The following is a 10,586-nucleotide window of genomic DNA, read 5'->3' on the forward strand; positions in this document are numbered from 1 at the left end:
TTGGTCATTAAGTAGCATTTATGTTTTTTTGATCATATTTTCATTATATGAAAGGCTTATTCTGTAAAATGTTACTACATGAAGAATGCTGCTTATTCCGTTTATGGTCACTTCACGAAGAATGCTGCTTATTCAGTATAAGGTCGTTGCATGAAGAATGCCGCTCATTCTGTAAATGTCGCTGACTTTACTAGAAGCTCTGTGTTAGACAAATGCCGCTCAATGCCGCTGACTTTACCATAATCCCTGTCTTGGACAAATGCCGCTAAATGATGCAGATTTCACCAATAGCTCTGTCTTAGACGAATGCCGCTCAATGCCGCAGACTTTACCAGAAGCTCTCTCTTAGACAAATGCCGCTCAATGAAGCTGGCTTTACCAGAAGCTCTCTCTTAGACAAATGCCGCTCAATGAAGCTGACTTTACCAGAAGCTCTCTCTTAGACAAATGCCGCTCAATGAAGCTGACTTTACCAGAAGCTCTCTCTTAGAAATATGCCACTCAATGCCGCTGACTTTACCAGAGGCATTGTGTTGAACAAATGCCACTCAATGCCGCTGACTTTACCAGAACCTCTCTGTTGAACAAATGCCGTTCAATGCCGCTGACTTTATCAGAAGCTCTGTCTTGGACAAATGCAACTCAATGCCGTTGACTGCACCAGACGCTGTGTGTTGGACAAATGCCGCTCAATGCAGGTGACTGCACCAGAAACTCTCTCTTGGACAAATGCCACTCAATGCCGCTGACTGCACCAGTAGCTGCGTGTTGGACAAATGCCGCTCAATGCAGGTGACTGCACCAGAAGCTGTGTGTTGGACAAATGCCGCTCAATGCAGGTGACTGCACCAGAAACTCTCTTTTGTACAAATGCCGCTCAATGCCGCTAACTTCACCAGAATCTCTCTCTCGGACAAATGCCGCTCAATGCCGCTGACTTTACCAGAGGCATTGTGTTGGGCAAATGCCGCTCAGTGCCGCAGACTTTACCAGAAGCTCTCTCTTAGACAAATGCCGTTCAATGCCGCAGACTTTACCAGAAGCTCTCTCTTAGACAAATGCCGCTCAATGAAGCTGACTTTACCAGAAGCTCTCTCTTAGACAAATGCCACTTAATGCCGCTGACTTTACCAGAAGCTCTGTGTTGAACAAATCCCGCTCAATGCCGCTGACTTTACCAGAGGCATTGTGTTGAACAAATGTCACTCAATGACGCTCACTTTACCAGAAGTTCTGTGTTTGACAAATGCCACTCAATGCCGCTGACTGCAGCAGAAGCTCTGTCTTGGATAAATGCCACTCAATGCCGCTGACTTTACCAGAAGCTCTCTTTTGGACAAATGCACCTCAATGCCGCTGTCTTTATCAGAAGCTCTATGTTGGACAAATGCCGCTCAATGCCGCTGACTTCACCAGAGGCACTGTGTTGAACAAATGCCCCTCAATGCCGCTGACTTTACCAGAAGCCTGTGTGTTGGACAAATGCCGCTCAATGCCGCTGACTTTACCAGAAGCTCTTTGTTGAACAAATGACCCCCAATGCCACTGACTTTACCAGAAACTCTGTGTTGGACAAGTGCCGCTCAATACCGCTGACTTTACCAGAAGCTTTGTGTTGGACAAATCCCGCTCAATGTCGCTGACTTCACAAGAGGCATGCCGCTCAATGCCACTGACTTTACTAGAAGCACTGTGTTGGACAATACCATACTTTGACTCTTAGAAAAGTTGTTTAAAACATCTTACCCAAGATATTTCTTAGTACTGGTAGTTTTCTATAAACTAAAAGTAATCTTTCGTGACTTCTTACATGAAGGAATAGCCATCTAGCTATGAACAAATACATATTCCAGTACCTGGCAAAAATAGTCATAATTATTTCAAACAAAATCAATGAAATTTACATATTTTGCATGGGATATATAGAGAACTATTGAGTGGGGATTGAAAAATACAGATTTATGTATTTGAAAAAACTTGAACCAAAGAAATCTTGAATGGGCTTTTTTTTATATCATAGTACATGTATACTGTTACATTGAAATCTTTTTGGTTTAACTTGGTCTTTATATCAAAAACAGATTTAAAACTTCAGTTATCCTATTTTTCGAAAGACTCTAACATGGGGTTACATGTATATATACACAAAAGAGTCGCCGGCGTGGCGCAGTGGTTAGAGCGTCTGCTCTAGAGTCGCGGAGTAAGGAGTTAATCCTTACGTCGCGGGTTCGAATCCCACTGTGGGACGTGGAGGCCGTCCTTCAGATGAGACCGTATAAACCGAGGTCCCGTGTCGCAGTAGGTGCTGGCACGAAAAAGATCCCTCACTGCTCAATGGCCCTAAGTGCCGAGCATGGGTCAAAATTTACAGCTCTCCGCAGGCAAATGGTGGCGTCTCCATATGAGTGAAAAATTCTCGAGAGGGAAGTTAAACAACAAACAAACAAAACTTAAGCTAGTTCATTTTTAAACATCACATTTTCCAAATAATATCAATATACACATCAGAAATAAACACAAAGATCTATACATAATTGTTTCAGCCTGTCTGTGTACCATATAGAACGTCACCTGGACTTATAATATCATTGGATTTTCAGCCATTTTGGAAGAAAAGACACATAAAGAGAAAAAGTGGATAGAGAAGATGCAACAGTAGTTTACGAAAAGAATAGTGATCTGGGCCGATCATTGAACAAAAATCTTGAAAACAGTCAAGAAAAAATATTGATACATAATTCTGTAAAATGTCAAACGGATTTAAAATATTAAAATTATGAAAAAATGTTTTGATTTGATTAAAGTGATATATGCAAATACTAGTACGCAGAGAGGCTGATTGTGGAGTAATAAAAGAGAAATATTTCCTATATAGTGTGAAAGTATTTGTCTTGAATTTAAGCCCGAATCAGACCATAGCTTTACCTGGAAATATTTAATTTCTATAATTTAAATGTAGAAGCAGTTCCGTATCTGTACAAAAAGTCATGTATTTCATAAAGTTAGTTTCCTAAATTCAATACAGGATATGCATCAAGTAAATCTATTTATAGTAATAGGTATTTTCCATTTAAACATGGTAGTATGCGAAATACTGGTAAGGGCGCTATACCTCTTTGTTGAATCAAAATTTACCGAAAGATCATTTCGAAATACTTTAATATAGAATACTGCAGTACATACAGCGTCAAGTAATTTTGATTGACAGGCCAAACACATGTTCACTTCGTATGATACTTTAAGCAGAAAAACAGGTTGTGATCATGACTGACTTTGAATCAAAACACATTTATGAAAGATATAGAACATTTCTTTGGTCTATGTATATGGAGAGGAGGAGTGTGATTACATGTACGAGGGAATCTCTCTCTCTCTCTCTCTCACAGACATATAGATTTAAATTTAATAAACAATAATTTCATATTATGTCAAAAAAATTATCATTATAGAATATGAAGTAACTATAACCACATGTTCTGGATTTAAATTTATAATGAATATATAATTCAATGCCTATTTGCACCAACTTCTCCAAATATAAATCAAGACAGTGAGAGGGGGGGGGGGGGACTTCAAAGGAAGTAGATAATTTAATACTTATCAGACATATCAATGGACTTGTGCAATTTTTTTTAATCACTTTTTTTCAAAAGAAACATCTAGCAGAACCATATTTCACACGGAATCGCCTTTTCACATAATATTTTATTAATTCTTTGAGTATTTTACAAGAATCGCCTTTTCACATAATTTTAAGTCATTTTTTTGGATTTTGTAATAATAATAATGCCGATATTATCTAAATAACAAAAGACTTAAGGCCCATTTCCCCGATAGAGAACCCAATCAACAGATCTCTGCATTCTTGCCTTTATTTTTGTATTAATTTCTTCCCTTTCGTGTACTGCATTTCTGCTGGGAGAGAATTGAGTTACGATATAACCCCCCCCCCCCCCTCCCGGACCTTTAAATGCGGCGGACCAAATATTATGCGACACTGGACATCCCCCTAAAGAATACGTGGTATATATATATATATATATATATATATATATATATATATATATATATATATATATATATATATATATATATATATATATATATATATATATATTTTTTTTTTTTTTTTTTTTTTTTTTTTTTTTTAATAATTTTGGAGTCCGTAAAGCTTTCAAAAATAAAAGGTTTGAAGAGGTTTGAAGACTTATTTATAAGCAGGCCTTATCGTGTGTTCGGCCATTAGATGTCCTTAAAACCCGAAACTCCAAAAGAAAGGTCGCGATAAAATTATTTACCGGCACATTCTCTAATCACCATTTTCAATTAGTCTGTTACTAAACCCCTAAAAGACAAAGATAATGCCCTTTCATTTCCCGACAGCGGAACAACAAGAGTTTACAGTCCGTTATCAATACTAGTGTTAAAATGTAAATGGCGATGACATCTATCGCTCATCGGCAATAGCCAAAGTGACTGCATTTCTTCAAGCAAGACTTCGGATGTTTGGTTAATACTTAATCTACCCAAATTTACTTGGCTAATGGAATCAAAGTTAATTTATCATCAGACTTTCCTTCCCGGCTTTTGCCTTAATGAGCGATCATAGAGGAAGAAAAATTAAGAAGTCTGTAGCGACACCTGGTTTCTTTCCCTGCCCTTTGTCTAAATATTAAGTAGCCCTATATAAAAGAACACCATCGATTTAACATTTTTGTCTACAAAATTCTATGGGATAGTTTAAGAGGTAGATCTTTCTATTGTTTATATAACCACATATATATATATATATATATATATATATATATATATAATAATATATATATATATATATATATATATATATATATATATATATATATATATATATATATATATATATATATATATATGGAGAGAGAGAGAGAGAGAGGAATTCGATGTTTTATTCATCACAGGTAATGTTTGTTATTTTAAAAAGGGGGTTCATAATTAATATTATTCTATATTCCATTAAATATGAATCTGAACATTGATAAATATTGGCTACATGTACATTTTGAGGAACTCACCCATGACTTGCTACGTTTTTGATTTACACGGGCAGGTAAGTTCATATGAATGTAATTTTTATTTTTTTTTTTTTTTTACAATTTTTTTATGGCAAAAAAGTTTTGCAAAACGTTTTACAAATGTTAAATACATAAAATAGAAAAATTAAAGAATTGTTATGTTTTTAAATCTCTTATGATCCTCAAATTTATTAACATATTTAAATATCAATTAAACTCTACAAGCTAGTTTTCAATCAATTAAACTCTACAAGCTAGTTTTCAAACAGTACAGTTTGTCATGAAAAAGATTTTTCCTTTTCTAAATTTTAGTTCATATTTTTTACCAAATATATTTCCTTAGATCGAAAACCTGATTGTTTTTAACGTTTTCTGTTAGATACAGTTGTGGGTAAACTTTTTTGTTTAACTAATGTCTGAAATACCCAAGTTAATACATGTTCATGTAACATTTGTGTCATTTAACTTTTGTTAAAATCACTAATAATATCTTTCAAAAATTAATTAGGAAGGTAAATTTTAAGTAACTTACTCGAAAGCCAAATCAGGGTAAACATTTTTTACCATTCAAATTTATTGTATATCTTTGGTAAAGCAGTCGGAATAAGACGGCAGTACGGATCTTTTAAAGTAGGTTTACCTCTCTAACCCTCCTTCCACCCCCCCCCCCCCGGAAAACTGGTGTAGAGTATGAATTTTTCCAGGTAAATAGGGTTAACAGAAGATATATTTTGCCGAAAAAGTACTACCTGAAAAATGTCGGATTTCCCACACCGGATTAAATTTTCCGTGGGAAATCTTACACTATATGATGGTTATAGAGCGTGATTTACCCCAGCGTCAATTTTCCCCCAACTTAAATATTTATTTATTCAAAAGCAAATGTTTGCTTAAAATAAAAGAAACATTATGGTTTATTTAATTTAAACAATATTTAATTATAAATAAACATTTAAAAAATGGACAACAGACACTGCCTATATGCCCTCGCCATTATTGCCTATCTGTTGTAGTCATACTGTTGCTACTGAGGAATTTGCTTTATAAATTCATTTTTGTAGATTGAGATCAGTAATGTTGGTTGGTTAAAGTTATCTCTTACATTCAGCAATTTTATTTCAACTTCTTTCTAAATATAACTGTCTAATATATCTTTTCTTTCATTGATCTTTCTATATATGTATTTTATTCATATTTTTAAATGGATAAATATTCAGAAAGGAGTTTTTAACTTTCCTTTCGAAATTTTAACTTTCAAAATGTGAAATGTTTATTTGACACTTTTTCTGAGATTTGCGTCATACATCAATTATAAGCAAATTAAATTTTTTAATAGTCTTATTTGCAGCCCAAACAATTTTAACATTTTTCCTTAAAAGAAATACAGTGTTTACGTATATATAGAAATAAATAAAACTTCAAATACATGTATAAACCATTTTTATCTCTAACAGAAAGAACTAACGTAAGCCACTTTTTTGCCCTCTGTTCAATCCATATTCATTGTACTTCTATGTATATCATAGATAAAATTATTCTTTTAAAGCTATAAAGAATAAGTAAGATTTATCTCGGTCATATTTCAAAAGAGATCTTAATTCTCGGTATTGTACTGCTTTGAAATTTTGGATTTTCAGAACATAAACTAATATTGAATAATTTATTTGTCGTAAAAATAATCTTTTTTATTTAGAAAAAAGCAGTTTATTTTCAATTCAACTATTATAACTAAAATTCATGTATTTTCGCTGAAGTTTATACAAATTTTTAATAAGGAAGTGGAAATCCTACCCCAGAAAAGAACGTGGGGAAAGGCTCTATTATTAGATCCCCCAAGGAAATTACTCTAGAGTAATGATCCGGGAGAAAGGGGTTATGAGGGAAATCCTACTCCACTGGCAGATTCAGCCCCCCCCCCCCCCCCCCCCCCCGATAAAAATATACAAAAGATAGATAAATCTTTTTTGTCGCGAGATTGAGATATTGCATTAATTATACATAAAGTATAGCTAAAAAGTCGAAACAATGTTCCATAAAACTCCCAAAGCTTCCGGAGACCCCAACTGGCTGCTCCCCTTCTAGAATCCTGAATCCGCCACTGTACTCCACAACACCCGTATCACCAATCCGTATCAGACTTCTGTCCGCTGCACACTAAATGTTGAAACGCTTTCATGGAGACTTAACCTATTGCATGAACTAAATTGTAAGTGTTTATCGGGTTAAAGTGAATGGATCGACATTTCAAAACACTGTTGGTGCATGAATCTGGATCTTCACTGTGCCTTTTTATTCTGCAAATCAACAGTATTTCCTAACAAGAGGTTCTTGGGCTACGACGCTCACCTAGGTACATGTAACTGCTTGTTCTTCGGAATATTTTTTTAATCCCATGAGTAGCCAGTGGCTTTGTTCTACTGTGCAAAGTATGAAGTTGACCCTTACGTCGAGGGTTTGAATCCCACTGCGGGAAATGGAAATCGGTCCTTTGAATGAGACCTTAGGCCTGTTCAACAGAGCGAACTTTCGCGAGCGCTCGCGAACATTTCTGTTGGAAAAATAAGGAATTTAGGCGAGCGCTCGCGAACGTTCGCTCTGTTGAACAGGCCTCTTGTAAATCAAGGACCCAGGTCTTGTGTCGCAGTATATGTTGACACTAATTGATCCCCCACTGCTCAATGGTCCTGAGTGCCGAGTACTGGTCTTAATTTTGTACATGGAACCCTCCAACGGCAGGTGGTGGCGTCTCAGTATGAGTAAAAAATTTCGAAAAATTGTGACTCAATATTATGGACTTATCATCTTTGAATCCACACAAGATGGGCATGGTTCTATATGAGAATGACTTACACGTCTCTGAAGCTAGGGAGAAGAAAAATTATCATGTGTACATGACTTACTAGTACTAAGTAAAAAATAAAACTTGATCCCAGTTTTATACAACCTTATCCAGGGTTTCTTTATATTAAAGAAAAACACACGACCTGGGAATTTTCACTAAATATAAAAGTGTCACCTGACTTTGTGTATGGACGTCAATTTTCAATGCTCTGAGTTTTGAGTAAAAATTGCGTCTTAAACAGTCTGTGACAGTAGTGAAAAATGATATTTCGATGGACATACTCTATCATTCTCAGGAGCAAAATAAATAAGTTAACGATTTACATAATGTACATGCATAATTCACTGTGTAGAAACGGACTAGGGTAAAGTGCGTTACCCTAGTCCAAGATGGCGATATGCAAAAAAGCTTCAAATTTTCTCGTACAAATATTGGTGATTTCTAGCTTAAAGTTTTACTTTACTAGATGAAACCCCGCGCAAGCGCGGGGAATTGAATTTATACCACTACCGACAGAAAAAATCCAATAATATATTGCAGTTTCTACTGACAGCCTACAGGCTTATAGCAGGAAGAAATACTTCAAAATCCCGCATGAAGTGGAAGTACGTCTCCACCCTCACCCCACCCCTCTTTGTAAAACTTAAATAACAATTTCATTAATTGACGTTTATTGTGAAACCTGTTATATACTATGTTATGGATATTGTATATACTGTGTTATGGATATTGTACTTCAGATACTCTTATTTCATTTCCGTCAAGAAATGCACATTTTACTGAGAAATTGATTTTTTTTTGGTAAAAATTCACAGGTACTTCGGTCTTGGTGTATAAATATGTATGCATCTTATTGATATGTAAAAAGTGTACCTTACCTCTTTTTTTTTTTTTTTTTTTTTTTTTTTTTTTTTTTTTTTTACATATCAATAAGATACATACATATTTATAATCCAAGACCCAAGTACCTGTGTAAAAATTAGCTTTTATATAACGCCCTGTGAACTACACTGGCGGATTTAGAGGGGGGCTAGCTCCTCCCCCTCCCGTTTTGTGTCCAAAATATACATAAAATTTAATAAATCAATTTTTTTTGGTGTGTCCCTACCCCAATCCCAAACTGGTCCCCCCCCCCCCCCCGCTTTTCAAAATTCCTAGATCCGCCACTGGAGTAGGCCGAGTATTTGAATCAAAAGACTGTATTCAGAAAAAACTGAAATGTATTGATTAAAGCACAAAATTTTACAGCATAATTGTATTTGAACAATGCCTTGATCATTAATTTTCTCTGTTCATGTAAGCAGGTTTATTACGAAGTCCAAATTGTACTTCGGGTTCGTTGCTACGATGCTCTCAGTGAGGAATACATGTATATACAAATTTTACCGATAAATTTATTAGGAAAACCTACTAAATATATGTAATAGTCTTTCGATATATAAATATATTCACAACTTACAGTGTTATCAATGATTTACCATTATTTCAATGACCATTCACACAAAAGTTGTTTTTTTTTTATGTTAAAGCAGCTATTTTCTTTTTAACATCGGGCTCGATGCTATATGATGTTCTAGAAGCTTCCGTCAATATTACGATCGGTGAATGAGGAAAATAATTTGCCCATTTTCCTTTTTAATCGGTTATCACAACTTATTTCTTTTATATCATTTAAATCAAGTTTTGATTGAATAATTCAGTAATGACGTTTAATGAAATATATAAACGATTGCTTGTTGCCAGTTTCATTAAAAATTACCAGTAACTTAGATCCGCCAACCGGAAACGCCACCGTACTCACTTTTTTGCTATTTCATGGCTGTTTATAGAAAATAAAAGTAGACTTTTAATTTAATGTACGATACTTACAATGCAGGTGAAATCTAAATATAGTTTACGGACATCATCTTGTATCGTGTGTATTCTTAGAGGAGTAAGTAAGAACTCTGGTGCACCAGTTTCGGAGTTTATTTGCAAAATGTATTAATTTATAAGTATAGATTTTGCATCAATCTGTCGGGCAGCTTCAGTTTTACATGCTTGCATGGAGACTGTATTCAACTTTAGCGTAATTAAAAAGAAAATGCGTGTCAAAGTTTTGCTGCAGATTAGGGTAAAGTTTCTGAACTATTTACTTACGATTAGGGTAAAGTTTTTTCGAGACTAGGGTAGAGTTATTCATTCTGTAACCTGATAGTTCACGATTTTGATTTTTTTAACTGCTTTATACAATTAATATAGGTCGCCCGCGTGGCGCAGTGGTTAGAGCGTTTGCTCTAGAATAGCAGAGTAAGGAGTTGATCCTTCCGTCGCGGGTTCGAATCCCACTGTGGGACGTGGAAACCGGTCCTTCGGATGAGACCGTATAAACCAACGTCCCGTGACACAGTAGGTGCTGGCACGAAAAAGATCCCTCACTGCCCAATGGCCCTGTGTGCCGAGTATAGATCAAAATTTTCAGCTCTCCACCGGCAAGTGGTGGCGTCTACATATGAGTGAAAAATTCTCGAGAGGGACGTTAAACAGAAATGAACAAACAAACAATTAATATAGTTGGAAAAGGCTTTCTTGAACGTGTTCAAGAACTGTTGCTTCCACAAAGATATTATACCGGTTGCTTATTTTTTAATAACCACAATTTTCATACAAAATATTACTCTTATTATGAATGTTATTTTTTTTTCGTTTTATGT

The sequence above is a fragment of the Saccostrea echinata genome, unplaced genomic scaffold (assembly GCF_033153115.1).
Source record: "Saccostrea echinata isolate AGI-Se365-2 ecotype Australia unplaced genomic scaffold, CSIRO_AGI_Sech_v1 ptg000025l, whole genome shotgun sequence".
Lineage (NCBI taxonomy): Eukaryota > Metazoa > Mollusca > Bivalvia > Ostreida > Ostreidae > Saccostrea > Saccostrea echinata.